We start from the raw sequence: 27,242 nt of genomic DNA, 5'->3' as shown, positions 1-27,242 counted from the left end.
GCAGGCTCCAGGACACTGCAATATGGATTTCTATCTCGAAAATCATTGAACAAATCCACTTAAAAAAACACCAAGCGTAGCCCCAAGGCTGCAAGCAGAAGAAAGTGGCTCAGCAGGTCAGACAGGACAGCCTGTGCTTTGGGAGCCCCACTGAGCATCCAAAGGGATCCTGCATGGAAATCACGCACCCAGAGCTGCTCACAGAGGACTTCTCAGCTCGCTATTGCTCGACAAAACAAACTGGCTCTTTCCTGCCAGGACCTCAAGTAATTACGTTCTAATTGAGTCAGCAACTGGAGATTTTAATTTCTGAAGCCTAGGCTCCGCAGTTCGCCTTGATTTAATTTCCCATAATCTGCAACAATAAATTTGTTCTGCCCGGGCTTCACCTCTATACAATTACTCACACAGAGGCACAACATCAGGGGCAGCTGAAAAATAACTTAGGGGAAAGTTAGCAGCTGTGGGTGAAAGGCTGACACAACCACTTGTGCTGCAAAAAAAACCCAAAAAACAACACGTGCTGTCTATGCATCAGAAGATAAAGGCACAAACCTGAGATCTGCAGCACTACCAAAAAGAGATTGTGCCAGCAGTGCCTTTTGCTATACAACTAGCCACCAACTGCACACTAGTGGTCCCTATCAGGGCCTACAGCTGTCCATATAAGAATGCCCTATCGAGATGGCAGTGTTTTTATAGGCTCGCTGGTACTTGGTGCTTCAAAAAAATAACTAAGAATTGAGAAAGTAATGTCTTCCAAACCAAAATGCGAATGGGTGAGTACCCAAAACCCTTCAATAGTTCGGGATTCGCCCCCCTGCAAACCACCAAACCCTACCTGTTGGGAAGTGATCACAGAATGGTTTGGGTCCTTTAATATCATCCAGTTCCAACCCCTGCTGTAGGCAGGCACACCTCCCTCTTGCCCAGGTTGCTCGCAGCCCCATCCAGCCTGGCCTTCAATGCATCCACGGAGGGGCATCCGCAGCCTTGCAGGGCAACCTGTTCAGTGTCTCACCACCCTCACAGTCAAGAATTTCTTCCTGATATCCAGTCTGAATCTGCCCTCTTCCAGATTAAAGCCATTTTCGCTCGTCCTATTGCTACCTGCCCCTACAAAAAGTCCCTCCCCAGCTTTCCCGTAGGCCTCTTCAGGGACTGGAAAGCTGCCATCAGGTCTTCTCAGAGCCTTCTCTTCTCCCCATCGCACAGCCCCAGCTCTCTCAGCCTGTTCCCGTAGGGGAGATGCTCCAGCCCTCTGATCATCTTCGTGGCCCTCCTCTGGACCTTCTCCAATGGCTCCACGTCCTTCCTGTGCTGGGGGCCCCACAGCTAGACACTGTACTCCAGGTGGGGTCTCACAAGAGCAGAGGGACAGAATCAACTCCCTCACCCTGCTGGTCACACTTCTCTTGATGCAACCTAGGATATGGTTGGCCTTGTGGGCTGCAAGCGCACATTGCCATCTCATGTTGAGTCTTTCATCAACCGACAGCCCCAAATCCTTCTCCTCAGGGCTGCTCTCAAGCCATTCTCTGCCCAGACTGTATTTGTGCTTGGGATTGCATTGACCCAGGCACAGGACCTTGCACTTGGCCTTTTGAATTCCATGAGGTCGACCTGAGCCCACCTCTCCAGCCTGCCCAGGTCCCTCTGGATGGCATCCCTTCCCTCTAACATGTCAACCACACTACACAGCTTGGCATCATCTGCAAACTTGCTGAGGGTGCACTCGATCTCACTGTCCATGTCACCAAAAGAGGTTAAACAGCACTGGTCCCAGCACTGATCCCTGAGGAATGCCTCTCATCACCAGTCTCCACTTGGACACTGAGCCATTAACCACAACTCTCTGAGTGCAACCACCCAGCCAATTCTTTACCCAGCGAGTGCTCCATCCATCAAATCTCATTTTTCTCTGATGCCGTGTGCTCAAGCCCTCCAGTAAAACGTTCGGCATTGCACCCATGGAGATGAACCCAGCACGCAGATAGCTGCCCTGATAAATACAGCACAAGCCCCTTTCCCCAGATTTAGCAAGCCTAATAGGTTAAAGTGCGCGTCCCACCCTTTTTCTACACCCACTGCATAACTCCCGTCTTTGTTATGCAGACAAGCAGGCAGCAGCTTAGTAAGCATCTCTGCGTATTTACAAGAGGCACGAGGCTCCCTGCTCCATAAACCAAGGCTCTGCTCTGAGCACAGCAAACAGGCATTTCCCCAAGGGATTGCTATTTTGAAACCATACTTTAAAGGCTCGACCGTGTGCTGCAGACCCACATGGGCAACCGAAAACACCAAGCAATTAAACATTCGTCGCTGGCATTAAAGAAAGCTAGAATAAATTCTATAAGCTTCGCATGGGTGTGTGATGAGCTTGTGAACTCCCTGGGCAAAGTGCACGTACCAGTGCTGGGTCATTATCCATGGGTCATCTAATGGATCCCCGGCACAGGAGCAGGGAGGAAGGCACGGAATCCTGAAGAGCAGCGGCAACACCATGCGTTCCATAAAGTAGGTCACTGCTTTTAAACAGAGGTGTGGATGCAGCAAGAGCCACATGCCAGGCTCCACCATGGTTCTGCGTGCCTACAGAAGCATCCACCTGCTGCTCCGTGCTCTAATTACTGATTGGACCCTCCCATGCCTACAGCCTTTCTGTGCAGCTGGCACTGCAAGGAGGTGCCAGACCCCTACAAACAGGGGCAGCAATAGCTCAGCAAATGGTCTTTTTGACCATCTTCATAGAATGGCTTAGGTTGGGAGGAACCTTAAAGACCACCAAGCTCCAACCCACCCCCCCCCTCTCACTCCCCCCGTCACAGGCAGGCTTGCCCCCCACCAGATCAGGCTGCCCAAGGCCACATCCAACCTGGTCCTGAATGCCTCCAGAAATGGGGCCTCATCAGGGGCTTGTCAGCTCTCACTCACCCCTCAAGCAGTACAGTTTCCAGAAGATCAGCAAACAGACTGCTCAAGCCCCCCACAGATGCCATCCCCATGGCAGCACCAGTGGTTTCCTACACTAGGGGGCTCCCCAAGAGGGACAGGCTGCTCTTCCCAAAGGTTGGGGTGCCTGATACCTGCCATAAGGCAGGAAAAATCTCGGTGCCAGGGAGTTACTTGCAGATGATCAGGGACAGATATTTACCCTCTTCCCTTTATTTTTTTGGTGCCAGACCAGGACTCAGCTCCGCAGGGATTTCTCAGCACTGATTTATGCACTGAAAGCCTTCTGCACTCAAGGGAGGTTTTGTGACAGAGCTCTTTTGGCTACAACCTCCCATTCCAGGCTCTTGAAACTTCTCTCTTCTTAATTCCTCCTTTTGTGTCGAGAGTGTGGCACCGCTCACAGTTTCCACTCTCGCTGCTTATTATCAGTCATCCAGATCCCTCCAAAAAGGGCTTTTTTAAACCAGCCGACCATATCACACCAGTGTAACAACGACTTGGGTTACCGTCTAAAGCCTCCTGAACATTAAAGCCAATTATTTCTCGGCTCTTACCCTGTTTTCCTTATTTTCGCGCAGAGGTTAAACAAGTTTGTTGAGGTTCCATGACCTTCTGCAAATCTATCCTGCCTCTTTTTAACTCTTTTTGCCTTGTTTTGAGCATTCATTTTGGTCCAATAATGATGTTGTGTATTTATCTCACAAAATGATTGATTTCCCTGCCTATTTACAGGGTATCTTCCTTTTGAAATATGAATCCCTTTGATTGAGACTCCTGCACACAACTTTATTCCATTCTGTTTTGAAAGGGACTTGCAACAAGACAGCTTGGGATCTAAGCCTCCTTCTCTTCTAATGAAGCAGCAGCACTGCAATATTACAACTCCATCATTTTATTAGCAATGATTACAGCATTCCAACCCCCTCACAGCCTGTGGACTGCAAGTGCTTGGGATTTGAGTAGGAAAGCTTCAACGTCTAAGTGCTTTTGTAAAGCTGTTTGATAATTTCAATAGTGGGGTGCTCCCGTATGGCAGCAGTGAGTTGCAGTTCTGGTCCTGATCCAAAATCCCACGTGGGCACACTTTGCAGCCCCCAGCTCTAATTCAGGGCAACTTTTTGGGAGCGCTGAATCAGCCAAAGGAAATGCCGCAGAGAGATTTCAATGGGGGTAATAATTAAAAGCACTCAGACCATCTGAATTTCTTCCCCGTGCCGCCTTCCAGTTCCTCATTTTTCAAGATCTTGCTGGCTGCTCATTTTTCTGTGCATCTCATCTCTATTCTGCAAGCAAGAAAACAGCAGGGCCACCTTTTGTGTGCTCAGCACAAACATGCTGAAAAGAAGTGGGTTAGGCTGTGGCTGCTGCTCCACGGCTTTGGGCACTGCAGGAAGTTGACTGTGCAGAATTAAATCCCAGTTTCCTCTTTGGGACGTATATATTGGCTGGAGATAAGATTATCATTTGGAGTGTTTTCTTCTAACGAGAACAAGAGTGTTTTGCATGCTGACAGCTGAAGAATGGGCTCAGCAGGGCTTTCATCAAGATGGTCTAAGATGGTTAGTTCTGGACAGCAAGACAGGACGATTTTGGAGCAGTTCTTTTGGTTTGGCATTCCCCATTCGTTAAAGCTTCATATGCAGACAGATGGATCTCTACAGAGATGGCTGGATGGATCCCTATAGAAATGAAGAGTCCATCCTATACAGGGGTCCATCTCTACGGGATGGGTCTCTATACAGATGGATCTCTATAGATATGAGAGGATGGATCGCTACAGAAGTGATGTCTAGAGAGATGGGGGGGTCCATCCTATAGAAGGGTCCATCTGTATAGGATGGATCTCTACAGATATAGGGGGATGGAACTCTAAAGAGATAGGGAGTCCATCCTTTACAGGCATCCATCTCTCTAAGATGAATCTCTATTCAGACAGATCTCCACAGAAACGGGAGGGATGGATATCTAAACAGAGAAATCTCTATAGAGATGGGGGGATGGATCTTTAGGGTGCTGGATCTCTAGAGATGGATCTCTAGAGATGGATCCTATACAGGAGTGCATCTCTATATGATGGATCTATAGGACAGATCTCTATACAGATGGTTCTCCACAGAGATGGGGGGGTGGATCTCTGTACAGATGGATCTCTGGATAGATAAGACAGACAAATAGATAAAACATGTATATACGCTCTTTATCTGTCCGAAAACATAACTCACAAGCAGATGTGAGAGGGAACATCTCTATGAGCTCATCTCACCACAAAAGCAGGGTTGTTCCCATAGTCTGTTCACAAGTGCTTTGTTAAATGAGGCAATGAAGCCTCCGCTGCTGATAAAATTGCCTGTTAGGAAACTTGTACTTTATATACACTATAAATTTAGACATGAAGATTTGTGTGTTTAAGGGCTATTCCGTGCCGGCTGGTTTGTTTTGCTCCCAATCCACAAAATCTTGCAGGCAAATAGCCAGAATTGTTACTTTTAAATTCCTCACTACTAAAAAGCTGCTAATTGCTCTTAACAGTCCTAGCATTCCCTGTCTTATTTTCCCATTGTATTCGTTTCGGTACAGTTCACACCTCCTATGGCTTAATGCCAGACTTACTATTTTAGAAACACCACTTGTGACACCAGAATTTATTTAGCTTTAAAACAAGTTTTGACAAATGCATTTGTCAAGTTCTTTCGCAACTAAAATTCATGGTGCTTCCTACCAGAATTTTGGCTAAGATCTGAAACAACCTAAAAATGTTCCGGTTTTTGGGACCGTCAATCCCAAAAATCCAAAGCACACAGGCTAAGGGACAGGCTGGCTGCTCTCCAAGTGAATCTTACCCTGATGATGGAAGGGTGCCATTAATTTAACTTCTTTAAAAACCCCCTCTTCACCTGTAAGTAACATCTCACACAGTGCCTAACAGCTTCAGGTGCCTCAGTCAGGGAGCATTTCTCTGTGCTTTTTCTGTTAGGTCTCTTCTCCATCCTCCAGCATCCCCACACATTTCCCCCTTACCTGCAGCAGCTCCTCACGATGCACCTCGGTGGGTAAAACTGCAGCTTCCTGAATCCACTGACTCGCTTATCCCATCTGAGACCACCTTCTCTGCTCCCCATACCACCCCATACCTCAAACCCCACTCTTCACACCCTGATGCTCTCACTCCCATCAGGTCTGACCACTTAACTCCTCTCCACCCAGCACCTCACAGGCAATGTGAGCAGTTATGCTCCACTTTTCCACTTGCTGCTCGCACACACTGGCTCTGACAATTAGCAGGCACCTTCTGCACAGCATTTCATTTTAGGCTGTAAAAATATTCCTGGCTTTAGCACCTCGCTAACTGCATCAAATGTCTGAACTCCAAACTCATGGGGCAAGTTTTGGACTCCAAGCAGTCCTCACACCCAATGCAGCTCCATATAAATCAAAGTTTATTTGATGATGTCTTAACACTGATTAAAAATCACAGAATCACAGAATGGCCTGGGTTGAAAAGGAGCACAGTGCTCATCCAGTTCCAACCCCCTGCTGTGTGCAGGTCACCAACCAGCAGCCCAGGCTGCCCAGAGCCACATCCAGCCTGGCCTTGAATGCCTGCAGGGATGGGGCATCCACAGCCTCCTTGGGCAACCTGTGCCAGTGCCTCACCACCCTCTGGGGGAAAAGCTTTCTCCTACAACCAACCTAAACCTCCCATTTCTTAGTTTAAAACCATTCCCCCTTGTCCTATCAAAAACAAACAAACCCTATTCGCTGGTGGCATCGTGTTTGTTTTTCCTTTTTGCAATCTCTCTCTCTTTTTCTAAAGAAATAACTCTATGGTGTTAGAGTTACAATGGCCCAAACCCTATCATTATGCAAACCTGTTGAGCCAACATGTTGAAAGCACGTGGACTGGAAGTGGCAGCGATGCCCCCATGATGACGCTGTGAATAAGTAGTTTCGCCCTCCTGGTATCCAGGGATGGGACCTCACAGAACATCTCACGGCAGCAGGAAGGTTTCAGCCTCAGATTACTCCTCAAGAGGCTTCTCCTGAACTTCTCAGGTTTTGGCTCCCTCTCTGCGAGATTCCACCACCGACTGACTACAATCTCCAGGCAGTTTATGACTCTGGCAAGGCTCAGCGCAATCCATCACCGAGTTGACAGACAGAACATACGCTGGATCCTGGCTGACGTCACCGCTGCAGTCTCTGGGTGAAGTCAGAAGAAACTATTGCAGGCTGAAAAACAACGTGGTCGGAGCCGCACGCGCTCCTCTCCCCACAGCCCTTCTTATGTGTTTAAAAGCAGACTGGTTTCATTCAAGACGACCCTGTAACATCACTATTAACTAAGGCACTGAAACGCCTGAATAAGTAAAACCTTAAAAATGAAGTGTACAAACAGCTTCTAGAAAAATGAGCACGATTTGATGCTACAAAGAAAAAGAACCTGGAGAGGAATGCAATTTGCTAAAGGCGTGGTAAGATGTATTCAGGCCCTGCTGTAACGAAGCAAAGCTTTTCCTTGGAGCTAATTCACTAAAACCTGCCACACAATAATTTAGCCTTGTTACACAGCCTTACAGAAAGGGAAGTGAAATAGAACTCTCTGCATTCCCTAACACCATAAGCGAGGCTGCAGCAGGCTGCCAAAGACATTTCCAATCGGTATCACCGTTAACCCAATGCCCACCATGAGAGACCAAGCTCTGCTCGCTCCCTCTGCTTAACATCACCCATGATGAGCAATTAGGATTTCCGAATATAATAATGCACATCGCTTTGCCTCATCCTTTGCTTCCTCGCCACGCAAAAGAGGCTAAAATAATCAAGGCAGCATCCTTTACTAAACTACTCCTCTGTGACCTACAGTGGCTCTGGGGGCACCCTGAGCAACCTTCAACTCCTTCAGCAGTAGATTCTAGGGGTGAGATGCTTTGTTGAAACAGCACCTGCCCATGGGCATGTGAAGGGAGCTCTGGGTCCCCACTGCATAAAAAAGGGCTCTATGGTTGGATTTGGGTTTCTTTTAGTATTATTAATGTCAAAAGAATGCAGCCAAAACTGCAGAATAAACAAGGATCAATGTTAAAATGTTTGCGCAGCTGTTTATTTCTTGTGTTAATGGTCCTAATTACAGAGGCCTACCAGCATTTAGCTATTTACTAACATATATATGTGTATATGTATACACACATATATGGGTTTGAGCAACCTCGTCCAGAGGGAGGTGTCCCTGCCTGTAGCAGGGGGTTGGAACTACATGATCTTAAAGGTCCCTTCCAACCCACATCATTACATGGTTCTACCATATAAATATATAGAATGCCTGTGAAACGTTATTTAAAAAATGAATGGGTCTAGACCAAAAGAAACAACCTGCACCCAAATCCACTATAGCAGAGCACAGTAAGGCAATGCAGAACCTCCGAGGTTTCTTTACCATGATGCCACAATGAGAACAGCTGGAAGAACAGAGCACAGGTCCCTGGACAGCATCTGCAAACAACACGAGCCACCAAGCCCATGCACTCAGCAATTCCTGCTGCAGCCGAGGTGCTTAGCAAAGTATTCCAAGACTGCCAGATCCCACTGCAGATTCTTTCCTGCTTATGTGCAATAAAGTCTGAGTTTAGGTAGTTATCAACCTAAACTGACAGCTATCTTTTCAAAAAGAAAACACTTCTGAGTTTTGCAGAAGTCTTCTCAAACCGTTTAAGCATTGCTTGCAGAAGTTTCTGAGCTTATCAGTACATTGTGCTCCTGTGCTGAGATTGTACTGGGGACCAAATCTAACAGCCTGTAGCTGTACTGCAATGGTTTTTGGTGTGCTTTTTTTTCTAAATCATTTTAAAGAAATAGAATTTGCATGTGGCTGCAGACAGAGTATAGATAAGAAGCACTCCTGACATGGCAGTTACAAAACCTGCATGCTGGAGCCGGAACCAGGCGGTCATGCTGCCCAAATTTTGGTCTCCTCTTCACCCACTGGCTCTTGCTACAAGGTTTTACAGCTAGACAAGAGCAACAGGCACTGCTGGCATGGCAAACAGATCTACTCACAGCTGGGAACCATCGTGCCCAACAACATTTTAACAACCTTCAGCTTCCAATGGGGCTTCAGCTAAGCGAGGACTTCTCGAGTTGTGAGGAGAACACTGAAGAGCAGCAGTGCAAGGGAAGCCAAAATAATCTGCTCCAATGAGTCTCTGAGACCATTCTTTATCCTATTCCTACAGTGTAGTTAGCAACAGGGCAGCTTGTGCAAAAACACAGGGTCAGGAGCATGGAATTATTGAGCCGTTTGAGTTGGAAGGGACTCTTAAAGGCCATCTGTCCCACTCCCTGCAGCAAACAGGGACACCCACAGCTCCATCAGTGATCAGAGCCCACCCAGCCTGACCCTGGCTGTTTGCAGGGCTGGGGCATTCACCATACCTCTGGGCAACCTGTGCCAGTGCCTCACTTCTAAGTAAGGAATTGGTTATCTTACATTAAATGTTGGCTGCCCAGAAACCTTGGTTATAGCATTAAGAGCATTAGAAGCAAAGAGAGTCCAAAAGGAAAAGGAACAGAAAACCAACTGCCTCGGGCTGAGGTTAAACCACACAAACATCAGCTGGAGCTAACAAGTTCATCTTAGTTTCAGAAGAGGAAAAATTGCCTAAATTCAGAGTCTTCATTGCATCCCTTTGTAAGTATATCCCTGCTATATATATATATATGTATATTTTTTAAATAAATCAATCCTCAACAAACATTTAAGTGCTCAAAATTAAGCTGAGAGAGCACTTGAAACTCATTTTAATTACTCTTTGATAAAAAAAAAAAGTCAACCCATTTCTTCAGACCCTGAAAAGCAGTCCTTTAGTCTGTCACCTCAGCAAGTGAATTTGTTTTCTTAAGAGCAAGCAAGAAAATGAGAATGCTAATGGAGCACAGAGCACCTAGTTAATGCCCACAGTGCTCATCCAGCTTGTGCATCACTCCACCACCTCTCCTTCAGGGGAAAGGGACGATCCTGCAGGAAAAGCAGAAAGCTGTTGAGTCAGGACAGCTGCGTGCAGGTGCTGCTGGCTCCGTGTGGCCAGCTGCAAGGTGAAAGCGTGCTCATGTGCAAACAGATCTCACCAGTTGTGGGAGAGAGATGCAGCCACAGCACAGAGCTGTGCACGTGGCCTTGGAATGAGCTACTTTGTTCTCCTTTTGGAAAGACTGCAAGCAAACCTGGGCAGCCTGGTCTAGTATGAAATGGGGAGGTTGGTGTCCCTGCATGTGGCAGGGGGGTTGGAGATTCATGATCCTCGAGGTCCCTTCGAACCCGGGCCATTCTATGATTCTGATTCAAACCAGCACAGCCATCACTTCATTTAGATGTAATCTGTGATCCTCAGCTGCTCAGATGAGCTTGCTGGCATAAAATGGAAGGCAGGGGAGCTGGAGGGGATCCTTTCCTGGGTGCTCCCAGCCCGGCACAGCCACCTCAAAAGCCAGGGTGAGAAGCTCTGCTCACCGGGTCCAAGCCTGCATCCGGCAGGCTGAGAAATTCATAGCACTTACGTGAGAGATTCCAACGCATGAGAGTAAGTTGAAACACCTGAATCAGCTACTGGAGACTCACTATATTCAGTTTTACAAAACCTATATGGAGAATGGGTATGGAAAGCTATATTTGAGACTATCCTAAGTTTTCTGACCTTTTCCTTTCTCATCAAGCCCCCCTCATCCTCTGACAAAATCAGAACACAGACTTTGACCGACTGCAAACAAACCTGTTCCATGTGGCCACACTCAAACCCCAACACTTCAACCAATGCCAGTAATTAATTCTCTCTGATACTTACTGCTTGTTGGCCCCCCACCTCCCACTGAAAGATGAGATTCACAGAATGCCTTGGGTTGGATGGGGCCTCAAAGATCACCTCATTCCAACCTCCAGCTGTGGGCAGGGCTGCCAACCACTACATCAGGTTGCCCAGGGCCCCATCCAAACTGGCCTTAGACAAGGATGATGGATATTAAAAATCTGCCTTCCAGTAACCCACTGCAGCCCCCTTTCTGACGTAACTCCTCAAGAAACACAAGAAGTGCACAGATGTGATGAAGCCCAACCAGCTGAGCTCTCAGAACTGAAGCTGCACCCCTAAACCCACCTCCTACGTATTTTGGCTTCAGGGACTCTCAGCCGGAAGGTTTTTCTGATGGAAAGCTTATCACAGCTTTTTATCTTGGAAATGTCCTTGAGATACAAAGAGTTGGAATTTTCTTTCTGTATTAAGAGAAATCAGTAAAAACAAATATTCTCCTGGAAATGCGTGTGCTGCAATAAGGGGAAATGGACAAAACTCAAAGCGACTCGTGCCATTGAAAACACAATCTGTGATAAAGACTCAAAAAAGAAACAAAGAAAGCAGATTTCTGATACAGTCCTGTTCAGTTTTTGGTATTTGCCTATCCCAATTTGTAGAGCAGGTTCCTCACCATCTCACACAGAGGCTATAAGCAGCAGCACTGCCACATCATGCCAAGTGAAGGGCTAAGATCAAGGTGTACAGGAAACAAGGAACTCCACACACATCAGACACAACAACTGAAGCTTCTATTGCACTAGACCCCAAAAACTCAAGTCATGGCTTCATCAGCGTGGGAACACATAGGGACAGGTGCTGACATCTTTTGTAGTCCATTGGGAAGCTTCCCCATTGCTTTCAGATTGAGATTCCCCAACCTGTTGGCTGCACACTGAGCTCAGCGCCATCCCCCAGTCTAAACCATCGGGGCCACGATCTCAGCACGATACCAAACATGAAATACGTTTTAGCAGCCCTTATACAATGTATGCACAGCCATTAAATTTGGAGCAGAAACGTCATTTAAACCATTTCAAGCAGGAATTACAGTCGATTCCAGAGATCTTGATAGGGCATAATACCCTACACAAATGTTGCCAAAACAATAACGAAATCCAAACAGATGGATACCACGTGCATCTACTGGAAGCAAACACAACCTTGCCCAGGATAAAATCTTCATAAACACAAAAATAAAGCCCTGCATATTTTTAGCTTGACTAAGAGGATTACACGAGGGTTTTATGAAGGCATTTACACCAGCACTGACAAACCATGGGGAGCAATGGAGCAGCCCATCCATCTGCACGGCACACAGCAGTCATTCCTTTGGGAACTGCTGTGTGATGCCACAATCCAAACCCAGGTCTTCCGGGTTGGCAGGAGGGAGCATCCCATCCCACACTGCTTATTTCCTCAACACATAGTGCCAAGGATACAGTAAGGCCCTGAGATGGGGACTGTGATGGTCTGTTTTACTGTAGGACAAGCCCTGGACATCGAGCTCTGCTTGTTAAGCAGCAGTCATCCATTAAAGCAAAAAAAAACTATAAATGGGACACCTGGGTATGTTTGCTGCATCTCGAGGTCAGCTAAGTGACCAGTGAATTTAAGCTGAGCTGCACCAAGAGCCAGCTTACACAGCCCAATGGCAAGTCATGTTCTATAGGTTTCAGGCCAGCAGCCCCTCTTCCCCTACACTTCTCCAGAAAGTGATATTCAAATGCAAAACCAGATTTTAAAAAGATGCTAATTACTGGCAGCAGCTCAATAGCTTCATTAGAAACTAGAACTCCCCATCAACACCAGGGACCATGCCAGCATGCCAAGGAAAATAAACACTGGTTTCTTTCATTAAAAAAGGCGTTTCTTCAGGTGCAGCCTCAACAATAAAAGCAGAGAGCCCAAGTCAAAATTACAGTATTTCTTTTCTCAAAGTATCATTATGAGATACACACAACTCACTGAGCAGGAGAGAGTTTTCAGTATATGTAAGTATCCGCTTTCTGGAGGAGCTGTTATAAAAAAAGCCTGGAAATTTTGCTACTCAGTCATGATTTGGGATTAGCAGGTGCAGATGGTGCTGCCCAGGAAGCCCCACTTTGAGAGTAAAATCTTGGATCTGTTTCCAGCATTGCTATAAAGTGAGACAGGGGAGGTTTAGGTTGGATCTTAGGAGGAATTTTTTCCCCCAGAGGGTGGTGAGGCACTGGCACAGGTTGCCCAAGGAGGCTGTGATGCCCCATCCCTGCAGGCATTCAAGGCCAGGCTGGATGTGGCTCTGGGCAGCCTGGGCTGCTGGTTGGTGACCTGCACACAGCAGGGGGTTGGAACTGGATGAGCACTGTGGGCCTTTGCAATCCAGGCCATTCTGTGATTCTATGATAAACATCCTCTAGGATCTCGAGCGAGGCCACTTCAGCAAATCAGGAAAAACTCTCTTCCTTTGGAACAGGAGAACCGTTCTGCGATAAGAAGCCCAGCACAGCTCAGTCATCGTCTCACTTGTGCAGATAGCCTGACTTCCAATTCTTAGGAAACAACCAGACTTAAATGGACTAAACACGTCCATCCTACCATCTTCCCTCATGAATTTGGCTTTTAAAGAAAGAAAATAATACTTTTAGACGTGACGGGTGAATCTTCTGCCTCCAAAGTTGGTTTGGACAGAAGAAACAACAGAGCAGTTGTGCAGCAGTGCTCAAGCTCCACGCTGCCCTGCTCTGTTGGGTGCCCTGCTGCAGCACAACCAATGCAGAACTGCACCGCTGTGTTCTGGGTACCCAGGAGGGGATGTCTGCAAAGGCAGCAATGTTATTTAGGCAATGCTTTTTTACATATGTTCTTGAACGCTCCGAGCTCTGTGCAGTGAACACAAATGACTCATCTGGGACAGCGGATGGATGGTTAACAGACAGCATCAGCTTCAATAAATTAGGCTTACATAAAAAATAGTTAATAATGCTCAAGTTGACTGTTAAAGTACTTCACGCTACTTACGCAGCACGCATTAAAGAAGTGGCTAAGCAGTAACTGAATGCATCCCATAAAAACACCAACACAAAAGCCACATTTTACAGTGATGTGGCACAACTGACATTGCCAAGGGTCCACTGTGGAACGCAGACAGCCTGCCCAAAGCCATTTTCATAACAAAGGGCTGAATACTGAAATATTATATCCTCCAAGCTTCTGGTACACCGTCGTGGCTGCATAAGAACCGTCTCTCTATGGCTCTACAAAGACCTCTATCCAAACTTTAGCTGCACTAACAAACAGCAGAGTGCAACCTGAACTGAAAAAGAAGAGTGTAAAAAAAATGTATTAGAGAAAAAAGGGGTTTTCTGTCATCTTTCTTTAAAACAAAAACAAAAACCCCTTCATTTTAGGAGCGTTGATTTTTCCTATTTCTTTTTTTTTTTTTTTAACTGCAAGTATACACAAGATAGTTAACTCAAATATTTATCCCAACACTTCATGCCTATGAAAACTGCTGATATAATTTCAGTCTGGGACCCTTCATCCCAAGCATTTTAGCAGTAAGCAAGACCACAGCCCAGATGTTCTTACGTGACATTTCTATGCACACCGCTCCTGGCAACAAGGACTATTTGAATGTAAAGGCAGCTGTGAGCACAGTTTGGCTATCTCAACCCAATGGGGATCGAGGTAAGGAAAAAGCAGACAGGGTGTATTATTAAATATTACGCTGACATGACTAAAAGAGTGTCCTGAGTATCAGTGACAGTGGATTTAGACTGGAGAAGTGACAAACGCACTTGAGTCACCGCTGTCCCTCCCTATGCAGCTTTTTTCGTTTCAGGCACAATAGGAGCTTGGGCTAATTCAGGTTGCATGTTACTACCTCATTATAAATACTAATTACTGCTATTACTTCCTAAACGTTTATTTGGGTTAACCAATAATGCAAGCAGAGATGCCTTTTCAAGTCTATCTCAGAAGCACAGCAGGAGTAGGTGTGATTCCAAAGCAAGAGTACCACACTACTTTATAAAGGCTTTCTCCTTTTCTCTAAGGAGTGTTGGATTTTCAGGGAGAACTGCAGTCCTCGGGTGGAAGGAAACCCTTCAGGAGGATGCACTCACTGTGAGAAGTCATCTGTCCAAGTCTTGGTTGGTGAGGGCAGGAGGAGAGGCAGCTCCAGCTCTTCTCCCTTTAAAGAGGACTTGGTGTTAAGTGACATGACTTACGCTCAAAGCGCTTTGCAATCAGCTAATTAATCCTTGATACAGGGGAGCCAGACACTTGTCCTTTGTGACTCTTCTATCAAAAACTAACAAGTGAATCGCTTCATAGGCCAAAAGGTTTCGAGCCACCCCAGACCAATGAGACACAAAATGTGGCTGCGCATCCTCAGTGGGAACACAAGCAGCTCAATGCAAACCCTCCTGCACTGACTTAGCAGATCATGTTCTAATGATCCTTTTACCATTGCACAGCGTAAATGGCTGAAATAGGTACTAAAAATTAGGTCTGAGCTCTATCCAGCTGGGAGACAAAAAGAGAAAAAAAACAAACGAGAATGAATTGTTCTGCAGACAGCAATAGTCCATGATTTCCACCCACCTAGCTGTGTTTCTTTAGCAAATCCATGCCTGTGCATTGGACTGCCACATCTCTGAGACTCCCCCCATGCTAATTTTCTCCCACCTGAGAATTCTAATGGGTCATTTCAGAGGCTTCTATTTCTTTTTTAATGAGGAGGAGGTTCAAAATGGCCAGGTATACAAAACTTGTGATGTATTCAAACAGCTCGCAGACATAAGACTATTCATGATGTTTACAGGGACCTTGAACTGAAGACGTGGTAGCCTTACACAGCAAGTAGGAAATGAGGCTGGAATAAACAAAGCTGGGTTTCAGTGCTGGGGGGGGGAGGAGGGAGGGGAAGAAGCCATTTCTGGAAACAGAATGGGTTGCAGAGGAGGAAAAAGACCATCTCCAATGCTGACAATCTGCTGCGGAACAGGTAGGGTAGGAAGAGCTGAGGCTGACAAGCAGGCTGTGCCATACTAATTCCAGGCCCTTCTACTAAAGAGATCTACTACCCCCTTGGAAAGCATCACTGTGCCTCCCCTGGCTGCAGCTCTGTTTCATCCCACCTCCATCACATATTGCCCTCAAGACCTACTTGTAAGAAGGTCAGGAACCAGTAGAACACGGCCTGAGAACTGAAGAGCACTTGGGCCATTCCAGGAACCTCTGCAAAAACACGATGAAGAATTCAAAGCCTTGACTGCAGGCACATTTGGGTTGGAATCCAAACAGTAGAGGTATCCATTGCAGCACCCAACAGCTGGGCTCCGAGCGGTGTTCCTGTACAAACCACCTTCTTCCCACACGACCCATCCTGCCATGCCTCTGCTGGCCAGCACAACCCTTCCCTGTACAGGTTCTTATCTCCTTCTAATGGAGAAACAGAACAGCACTTGGGAGACATGACTTCCACCCGTCACAACAGAGAACACTTAATCCTACAGCCTGCTCACGTGGCTGAAGCTCCAGATAGCCCTTTTTCATTGCTGGGAATGGCTGGGACTACTTTCCTTACGCAGAAATTTTTGCCAACGTTGAGAAACGCCTTCTATCTACTTAAGTCATCTCCTGAAGGTGGAAGCTACTTGCTGATTAAATCCAGGCTGCAGCATATCACAATTCCCTGTGTTATTTCACCAGCGATGGCTGACGAGAACAATAGCTCTGTGCTGAGCCACATGCATCATTCTGTGGGTTAGCCGAGAACTCATTTAGTGCTCTAAATCTCATTATAACTCACTGATCAGGATGTAAAATACACGCTTATCTCCGAACTGATGGCATTTGAACAGCTTGAAGCAAACTCAGCTCCTCTGTCTTCGAGTAGCGGTGGTTTCCCATGCCTCACACTCTGGGAGGCCCATCAGAAGGAATCTCTTTGCAAACAAATTGAAGTCATCTAGCTGCACTGGATTAGAAGACTTAACCCAAAAGCTGAACGCAGAGTCAAATGCCAGAGCTCCAAACTCAGTAGAACAAGCCTGTGCCAAGCTGCCACATGGCAATCCCCTCCTACCCCATGGTTTACACTCTGCAAAAGCCCTGGCAGCCCCTGGGCTTGGTTTCAGCAAGCAGGAGTCCTCAAAGGAGCACAAATTAGCAGCAAGACAACTCAAGGAGCAGATGTAGTGGTGCAGTGTTGCTGGCCATTCTGCAAGACACCCAACTACAGCACCCTCCAGCACTTTCAGTATCAGTTTCTCTGGGCAGCAAACCAATGGGCACTACAGAAGGAAAATATTTCCAGGCAAGTATGCTTTGTTTTTTTGGTGGTTTTAATTTTTGATGGCTGTGCTGTGCGTTTTCCCCTTGCTCTCCAAATCTCTGCAATGAAACTTCAATCTTGTTTAAGCAGATTTGTTTAAACTGTTTTTACAAACCCCAGAAAGTTTATTTCCAGCCTGCCAGTTGCACACGGGCCGTATAAATTACCCGGCATAGGTATTTTCCAGCATCCAAAGGAAATACAAGAGTCCAAGCACGCTTCTTGTTTTTAAAATACCTCCTTAAAAAGCCTTCAGGAGTTATTTAATGCTGTTTTCAAGAAGCCCGTGGTATCTCTGTAATCACACATTCTGTGGCAAGAGTCCGAAGGCAGGAATCCGGCTCTGCTCGCACGTAGCACCACGCACACCTACCAGTGAGTCAACAAGCACAGGGACCAGCAGGGCTGCTCAGAATTTGGAAATGAAAGTGGATGGGTTTGGGAGGCCAGCAGCTGCAGTTTGCTTCTGCTTTTTCTTCAGCAGTGCACACACACACACACTCAGCTTCCCCTGCCAGATTCAGCCATCTTGCTCCCCACACTAAGGGGTGCTCAGCTCTGGGGCCCCAACACAAGAAGGATGTGGACCTGTTGGAGCAGGAGGCCATGAAGACGCTCAGAGGTTGGAGAGCTCTCCTATGGGGACAGGCTGAGAGCAATGGTGTTCAGACTCTGGGGAGACCTTGTTGTAGCCTTATGTGGCCAGCAGGGACTCTTTGTCAGGGAGTGTGGTGACAGCATGATGGCTTTAAACTAAAAGGTGGGTTTAGGTTAGATGATAGGAAGAAATTGCTCGCAATGAGGGCAGGGAAGCGCAGGCACTGCTGACCAGAGAATGTGGGTGCCTCACCCGTGGCAGTGCCCAAGGCCAGGTTGGACGGGGCATTGGGCACAGGGTTGGGTGGAATTTAGGGTCCCTTCCAAATCAAACCACCCTAGGATTTTGAGAATCCACACCCCAAAACAAGGAGCCTGGTGCTGCCCCAACCCCACCTCAGGAACACACATCCCATCTCCACAGACACTGACGTTACAGCTCTGTAATGGGAGCTCATCTACACCAAGGGTCCTACAATACTTTCGTGCTCCTACTTTGCCTCTGGATTTAACACCTTCACATCACCAAATGCCCCATTAGTATAGAATCATAGAATGATTAAATTGGACTTTTTAGATCACCAAGTCCAGCCATCCACCTACCACCAATACTGCTCACATCCCTCAGTGCCACATCCCCACAGTTCTGGAACACCTCCATGTTTGGTGACCCCACCACATCCCTGGGCAGCTGTGCCACTGCATCACTGCTCTTTTGGAGAAGAAATGTTTCCTAATCTCCAACCTGAACCTCCCCTGGCACAACTTGAGGCCATCACCTCTTGTCCTATCACTGTTACCCCAGAGAAGAGGCCACATACCACCAACCAGCACACTCATGCCACAGTTTGGGAATCCCTGCTGCAAGGAGCGAGGGCCGCCAGACCCGTCAGCAGGAGTGCTGGAGCCAGGCCTGAGGGCTGCTGGCACGCCCTGGGAAAGTTGCACCCCATTTCATAAATTCACATCCACAAGCAGAGTAGCCGAGCGTTCTGGGTACTTGAGAACAACCTGTCAAGTGTCATTTACCTCTCACAAACACCCTGCTCCTTGGGCAAATCATTCAATCTCTGCTGTTCTGTTTTATTCACCTGAGAAATGGGAGTAAAAAAGGGGATCGTGTATTTTTGTCTTGTAGGGGCATTACATATGTAGCCAATGCACATGCGATGCTCGTATCAGAAATTAACAGTGGAAAGCAGCTTATCATCTAAAAACATTAGAGAAAATTAAGCAGGTTGCAAAATCAAGCACTACAAATTATAGAGTCAGAGATTTAGGCTCATCTGTGCAACCTTAATCCGTTCCACTTTGCCAGTCCAACCCATACAGTGAGGAGCATCTATGGAAAAATATCATGTGGCTACAAAACTGTAATTACAGCTGCATCTGTTTTTCCTAACTTCAGGGTGTGCAGTGTTACAGACTAGATGGTTTTTTGATTTAATGACACTTGCCAGGTTTGGGGTCTGGTCTGCAAAAGCAAATTGAGGTTCTTTGTATTGTGGGTTTGTTGGGGTTTTTTTGCTATATTACTTGTTTAAACATACTTCATCCACAGAAGAACAAGAGGACCATATGAAATCATCACATCGTGCCACATGACAGATCTAATTAATACAATTTAGGGAGTTCCTTTGCTTTTACTGAATATGAAAAATAAACTAATCAAATCACCTTTTTCCCATAGTTTTTTTCCATACAGCAAGCTATGCATATACAATATTGTTTCTGCTTCCAACAACAACAAAAGTGTAAAATCAAGCCAAGCGCCATTTTCAGTGACATTTCTGAATTCATTAAAGCCTTTTCTTCTATTTATTTTGGGCCTTCAAAGGGATTATCGTCACTGCATCTTCAAAAAACAGAACTTGATGCCAACGCTGTCAAGTTTGGGTAAACTGCTTTAAAGGTTAAGGACATAACTACTCATCAGCTGTCAGCGGTGCTGGGATCCAGCTGTGCTCATGGGACGTCCACGCAGAACACATTCTGATGACACCAAAGTATGGATCTGAGAAGGCAGCTGCACACACCCAGGGAAAGTTCACAGAATCATATCACAGAATCACAGGATGGCATGGAAAAGGACCACAATGCTCATCCAGTTCCAACCCCCTGCTGTGTGCAGGGTCACCAACCAGCAGACCAGGCTGCCCAGAGCCACATCCAGCCTGGCCTTGAATGCCTGCAGGGATGGGGCATCCACACAACATTCACCTGTGAGTATTTTACAAAGAACACTTAAAAATGACCTCTGTGGAAAAACAACGCATGGACACCACGATGGGAAAGACACTGATTGGGAAAGAAGGCGTGCAAACAGTATAAACACAAAGCGTGCTCTAAAATGCTGGATTCTCATAACCTTAATTTAAAAGAGAGGAGCTGCTTGCTGCCAAGCCAGTTCCAGTCCTTATTCCTAACCAGTGAGTCACAGAACAGGGTGCTTCACCTGATCCTTCACTTCTTCCATACACCAGCGTTCTTCAATTGACATTTGGAGAGATTTCACACACCAAATCCATTCCAGGAAAGTCTAACTCTTCATACCACAGAAAATGAGGCTTCACACTGATTACACTCCAGTGCACACTGGGACTTCGTGCTCAACTTTGCAGTAAGTTGAGCTCTGAAACACTCCAGTTTGGCACTTTGCAGCATTATGCACACAGCTCCTCACTATTCAGTTTGAACATGCAAGTCATACAAGGATGCAGTACAACCTACTGGGTTCAACTCTTTGAAAGGGCAGATAATGGAAGGACAAGGGGAAACGGCTTTAAAGTTGAAGGAGGGAAGATTGAGGTTGGATGTCAGGGGGAAGTTCTTTCCTATGAGAGTGGTGAGGTGCTGGAACAGCTGCCCAGAGAGGCTGTGGATGCCCCGTCCATCCCTGGAGGTGTTCAAGGCCAGGTTGGATGGGGCCCTGGGCAGCCTGGGCTGCTATGAAATGGGGAGGTTGGTGGCCCTGCATGTGGCAGGGGGTTGGAGCTTCATGATCCTTGAGGTCCCTTCCAACCCAGGCCATTCTATGACTCTATCCTAAGAGTTTCTACTACAAATATTTCCAAAGCACCTAAAATCCTACTACAGCATCTCCCACCATCACAAGACGCATGTCTGGGCTTCAGCCCTCAGCTGAGCACAACTCAGAACACAGAGGCAGCCTGGGGGACTCATCCTGCAAAGCTCTGCTGCAAATCTCAGCTCATCCCCCAGACATCAGCAGCCCCAAGGCCTCCCAGCCCAGCACACAACAGGTCGAGCTCTGCTGAGTTGTTTATTTTCAGCCACAATTTTTCCAGCACGATTTAAAATAACCGCTCACAAGCACGTGTCAAAATCCTTTTCAGGTTAAGTCAGACCTTTTTTTTTTTTTTTTTTTTTTTCTTTTTTTTTCCCCTCCTTTTAAAAGAACTTCAAAGCCAAACGCTGCGCGGCACTTCCAGTAATACGCTCATCTCTCAACTTCTTCGAGACCTTTGAAGTCTGTTGATGAAACTGGATGTAAAGTCTGAGATGGAGAGCGGAGCGCGGGCTCTGGGGGGAGGAGAGGGCAGGCAGCAGTGAGCACAGAGCTCACAAGAATGGAGAAGAAAGAGAAGAATTCCGAGCTGCGAGATTCCTCGTGCGCTCTACGCATGAATTTAATTGATTTAAAGGTCTGAAAAGTTCAGGGCTTTTCTCTATTTTTTTTTTTTTAATTCAGCCCGGCTTTGTTAACAGGAAAGGGAAAATAAGATAGAGAAAGATGGTCAGCTTTCATTCTTCAGCCTCCAGTGCAGAGTTTTAGTGAAAAAATTACAGTCCCCTCTTATTTTTGTATTGAAACACAGCACAGCACCGTGAGACCTTGAGATGGGGCACTGCTTTGCTGTGGGCTGGCAGCTCCTTGCCCTCCCCAGGTCCTTATTTCCCTAAGACAGAATGCAAGAGACAACACAGATGTCAGGTGTGTGACATTACCAGCACTTACCCACTCTCAGACCATTTCAAATCAAGGCAGGGCTGGGACTGCACACGTATCTCTCTATTCACAACCAAGAGCTGAACTTCACGTTTGTAAGCAAGCTGTTGATTTCTTTGGCTTTTAAACAGCCCCTCGCTCATACCTGCACCACAGGAATACAAGAAACAAGCCTATTTCTTTCTCTACCTGCAACACTGCTTTATTTTTTGGAGTCTTTCTGTTCTGAAAATTTATAAAGGGACCCTTGGAATTTCAGACATCAAGCTAAAAAAGGGGAGAAAAAGATGAATCCAAAGAAACCCAAGCCTCAGCTCACTTCATAGAATATTCCATGCCATATAATTCCACATAAGCACAAAATACACATAAATAGCTGAGCACAGACGTTGTAACGATTTGTGTTCCCAAGCCAGCTGCAGGATCAGCCCTGACCGGGACACTTGTTTAAAACACAACCTGGTGCATAAGGATATATTTTTTTCCTCTCTAGAAAAGTGCAAACACATCCAAGAACCCTTCCACTTGTCAGCTGTAAGCAGACAATTTATGGATCTTCAGAGCAAAATATGGATACCGGAGAGTTCACTGAGGCAAGCCAGCAAACTGCTTTCATTTCCTGGATCACCTTCCTGCAACTCCAGCTTGCTCCATTAAATCAAGGCAAATCTCTGCATGGACACACTGGTTTAAACCTGACTGCCAGGACAGCTTACAGAGCCTAATAAACCAGGTTTAAACAGATTTGTGCAGATTTACAGACGCTGGTGCACAAATACACGTCGTTTAGGCAGTGGGGTGGGGATCTGACTGGAGGTGAGGATGCTCACTGCCACGTGCCTTCCCCAAAGCACCTCCTCACACTCACCCAAGGGCACATGAGGGGAACATCCTGCTGCTCCCTGCACCGAGATGTGCTGGAGTTACTTCCCAGTCAATTGGGTGAGCACTTGAGAGCCCACCTGCCTTGCAGGAGAAAGAGGAGGACAAATATTGCAGGATTATCAGCACAGAAGCTATTCAGCCTGCATTTTCCCTGCAGAGCGCGTTGGCTTTCGCCCAAAGCCAAGCAAAGCCTAGTTTCTAACCTACATTCCCAGCCAGGTAAATTAGTTCAGGCTTCAAGAACCTCCAAACCAGTTCAGCAGATTCCCCTTTGCAAATGACAGGAGCGCAGGTAAATGGCGTGGTGCTGACACATCCCTTACACTCAGACCAGGGCTCAGAAACCCTTGAGTGCTTTGAGTTTTGTCCCACACCGTAGCCACAGCATTTCACACAGTCACCTCTACGTGGAGATGCTGCAGCAGCGTCACAAACCTGTTCTCAAAAGGTCTGATTCACACGCAAGGCTCTGTGCATAAACTTTGGAAGTGTTTACAAGCCAGCCTTCATTTTTACTGTTGCAGCCATAGGCAAACAAACTATTCCAGATCCTGCTGCACCAGGGGAAGAGGTGAAGGCTTCCTGCCTGCTTTCACACTCGCACAAGCCCCACAGCATGCTGCTGCACCTCCAAGCTTCAGCACAGCCATTCATGTGGACCCTCCCCCGTCCACTTTGGCCCCAAGGGATCCCTCCCCCAACCCATTCTGGCCCCAGTGAACACCCCCCAGCCCATTTTGGGCACAAGAAATCCCCTCCCAGTCCCAATGGATCCTACTTCAGCCCAAATGCACACTCCCCAGCCCATCTGCTGGGACTTCTGGCTGCCCTGCTGCTGCCCCATCACAGTCCAGCTCCTCCACCTCTTGCCTTTGGTTTAAACTGCAAGTTTTTAGAAGCAGAACCTGCTTTTGCTCCATTTTTCCATTAATCCCACCCCACTGCAAACCAGGACCGGGACTGCCAGGTGCTGCAGCAATACAAACATGTAACAAGCACTAAAAGTCGCTTGTTTGCATCTGCCTACAATTAAAGTTTGTATGGAGAAGCAGTGGCCACATGCTGCTGGGTACATCACACACTACATTGGCCTTTCAGGAATACTTGGTTAGAATATTTACCTGTTACTCCATGCCATTCCTGCTGAAAATCCTGTCTTTAAAGGAAGACTCCGACTTGAAAATCTATTTTGTTTTAATTCCTCCTCTTTGATCAAAGAGATAAGAGCCACGCTTCAAAGAAACACAAAGTCAACCAGGCAAAACAAGAATAACTTGTAATATAAATAGTTTCCTTAAACAAAATATACTGTTTTTCAGCTGGCAAACTATTTATGCAGGGGACAGGGTATTTATAGCAGCAGCGCTCACACCTTCATTTCTGACAATCCCTGCACAAGCTCATGCAGATCACCCCCCTCAGATCATCAAGCAACGAGGTGCTGATCTCCAGCAGATCAGTTTGTTGGAAATATGCCTGTACAATTAAGCCTAACCGTCCCGAAGGCATCAAATATTTGTAAGCAGCCCACCCAAGAGCCACGCAGAGACCTCAGGAAAGTCAACAGAGGGCACATGTTCCCCAACGTGGACTTTTACAACGTGAGAATGACAGCAATACGACTCCAATAAACCCCGAGTGGAAGTGTATGACTAATTTTACGAATTAGTCACGCAATTGTGAGCATGTGTCTTAGCATTATCAGAAGGCAAGGCTCGGGGAAAACATGAGCACTACAAGCAAAGTGAGTAAGATGCAAAGGCCTTCTGCCTCCCCAGCCCCCTGCTCCCCTCCTGGGAAGCCTGTTTGTTTTGGAAGCGGGCGTTTGTGCTGCCATATTGTTTGGCAACATCTTCCAAACAGCAGATACCCATCTTGAGCAAATAAGTTGAGATTTCACATTTCATCATGCCCGTCGGCTGTGAGCCAGGTAGGGTGCTGCCAGAGTTACTACTGTTTATTATCTACCATTGAGAGCAGTTTGTCCCTTGAAGTGGCAGCTTAAACTTTCATCAGTTTCATGAAACAGAGCTCAAGGGCTTTGCCACTTCCTGGGCTGCCCAGCACATGCGTGGCTTTAACTCCCTTTTGTGGCTTTACAATGTTTCCCTGAGCAAAAGGCCTGGGGTATACAGCTATCTATACACCACTGTGTAGTTCCGTACTAAGATACACTTTTTACTTTCACTTATACAAGAGCAAGCTGACCTTTAGAGAGTGTATATAGTTACTGAGGCAGAAGAGCACAGCCTCTGACCTGCAGTGGGATGGCGCATCTCTACAGAAGTCAACAGAGCATCTTTCTTCTTCATGTAAATTTATCGTCCCAGAGAAGGGTGGGTGCCCCATCCCTGGAAGTGCACAAGGCCACAGATGGGTCCTGAGCAGCCCAAGCTGGTGGAGACACCCAGCTCATGATGGAGGTTAGGGCTGGGGGGCTGTAAAGTCCCTTCAAACCTGAGCCACGCTACGATTCTATCACTTGCAACTGGATCATGCCAGGTGTATAACTCTTTCATTCATATATAACATACAAACACACACACATGCAATTTTCCTATAGGCACACGTATATCCTGCCAGCCCACGCAAACCAGGACCATTTTTTTAGCCCCGACCAGCAACACAAAGAGCTGAGCCCTGAGCCACCCACACCAGCCCAAATTTCCAGTGACAATCCACTTTGCTGTGTCACTCTTTTATTTATTATTTTTCTTTTGGCTGTGCCATACTTGAGAAGCGAAAATCCAAATCCCTACCGCCAGCTGATCGAACTTCCAATGGAAGCAAGCAGAACCCAACTGGAGTCACCACCTTCCTGCCTCCAAACCGCGCTCTGCTGGGCGCACAACAACCGCAGGAGCATCGCACTGCCGTGACCCACTTCTTACTGCTGAAAGGTCAGAGCACACCTCGGAAACAGAGGGATTTCGGCACATCTAACAGCCGATGTCGGAAGGAAGGAAGCGGCTTTTCCGCAACAGATTTTCTACCGCTAAATGTCACATGCCAGTGGGCAGTCGTCCCCACCCCCCCCCCCCTCGCACACACAGCACCGGCGCTGCGGGGTCACTCATTGCACGCGTGGGAGAGAGACGGAGCACAGCGAGGACCCAAAACTTGGGGCACGCCATGTCTCCTCCAACGACCAAATCGGAAAGCACACGGCTTCTTTTCCAACCCCTCCAACTGTCAGTGCTCAACTTGCAGCTGGAGGTGGGTCACCGGGGGGGGGGGGGGGGGGGGGGGGGGGGGGCGGGAGGGAAACGGGGATGGGAGGGAGCGCTGCTTTTCCTCACTTTATTCCATCCACTTTCAACATTTAAATATGATTTCAAAAAGAAAGAAGGAGAAGGAATGGGGGGGTGTTTAGGCCCCGCAGCGCTCGACCCGCGGATCTTCTCCCTCTCCCCACCCCCCCGTTCTCCCTCCCTCTTCCCGAGGAAGGGTCGAGGTTCGCACACGGAGGGGCACCTCGCTCCGCCCGCCGCCATGGCAGCCCCGGGCCGCCCCGTGCCCGCCCCCGCCGTGACAGCTGCGCCTCCCCGCGGGCCTGGGGCTGCCCCCGGGGCCCGACACACCCCCACCTCCCGCCTTCCCTCCTCCCCGTTCCCCCGTGCGCTCACCCACCTGCCGCCGCCCGGCTGACAGCCGCTCCGCTCCGTTCCCCCCCCCCCACCCCGGCTCCGCGGGCTCAGGGCCGCCGCGTTCAAACGGGCGACAGCGACTCCCCCGGCCGGAGGCGGGCGGCGGGGCGGCCCGGGGGGAGACCGCCGCAGGCGATGAGCGATGAGAAGAGGAGGAGGAGGAGGCGGCGGGCGCTGCTGGGGCCCCGGTTCCCGCTGCGGGGCTCCCGGGCACCCGGGGCCCCCTGCCTGGGCGGCGCGGCGCGGCTGCGGGGCTCCGGCTCTGCTCGCCGCGATCCCTCCCGGCGGGACGGGGCGGAGCCGGGGACGGAGGACGAGGGGGCGGTGTCGGAGGAGGCCTAACCCCAACCCTCCTCCTCCTCCTCCTCCTCTCAGCCGCCATCTTCCCTCCTCCCCCCTTACTCCTCCCTCTCCGCCGCCTCCCGCTGCGGCGCGGCGGTGCTCGGGCTGTGGGGCAGCGGAGGGGCCGGGTGCCGGCCGCCATCGTTCCCCCCCCCCCCCCCCTACGGCGCGAGGCCAAAGCGGCGGGAGGGGGAGGGAAGGGGGCGGCGGGCGCCATCTTGGCAGCGGGGGGGCGGGCCTGGCGCCGCGGGGGGGCTGTGCCGGAGCCCCGGGCAGCGCGGCCCTGCCGTCACCTCAGCGCGGAGTGACACGTGGGTGCTGCCGTGGGGACCCGCTGCTCAGCCGTTCTCCGCGTTCCCACCCCGCAGGGAGGCCTCGCCGGAGGCACGGGGTTGGTTTGTTTGCACCAGAAGTCACCCACCAGGTTCAGTTTCCCAACGCTCATAGAATCAACCGGGTTGGAAAAGAGCTCTGAGATCACCAACCCCACCGTGCCCATCCGTCAGTGCCACATCACACTGAACACCTCCAGGTTTGGTGACCCCACCACCCCCCTGTGCAGCTGTGCCACTGCAGCACCGCTCTTTCGGAGAAGAAATTGTTCCTAATATCCAACCTGAACCTCTCCTGGTGCAACTTGTGGCCATCACCTCTCATTCTGTCCCTGTTATTTAGGAGCAGAT

General features: G+C 48.2%; 1 protein-coding gene across 3 annotated transcripts in view; it reads right to left on the bottom strand.

The window, feature by feature from the left end:
- The window catches only part of NCOA1 (nuclear receptor coactivator 1), a 155,442-nt gene extending 129,156 nt beyond the window's left edge, over window positions 1–26,286 (bottom strand). For all 3 annotated transcript variants that reach the window (XM_042887479.1, XM_042887481.1, XM_042887478.1), the window contains exon 1: window positions 26,201–26,286. The gene's annotated coding sequence lies outside the window, so the exon portion shown is untranslated. The remainder of the gene's footprint in view (window positions 1–26,200) is intronic.
- Between the last annotated feature and the right edge of the window lie 956 nt (window positions 26,287–27,242).

The sequence above is a fragment of the Lagopus leucura genome, unplaced genomic scaffold, assembly GCF_019238085.1.
Source record: "Lagopus leucura isolate 7727_CA_CO unplaced genomic scaffold, USGS_WTPT01 Super-Scaffold_100088, whole genome shotgun sequence".
Lineage (NCBI taxonomy): Eukaryota > Metazoa > Chordata > Aves > Galliformes > Phasianidae > Lagopus > Lagopus leucura.
The sequence above is the reverse complement of the archived record's forward strand: the minus strand, read 5'-3'. Positions and strand labels throughout refer to the sequence as shown.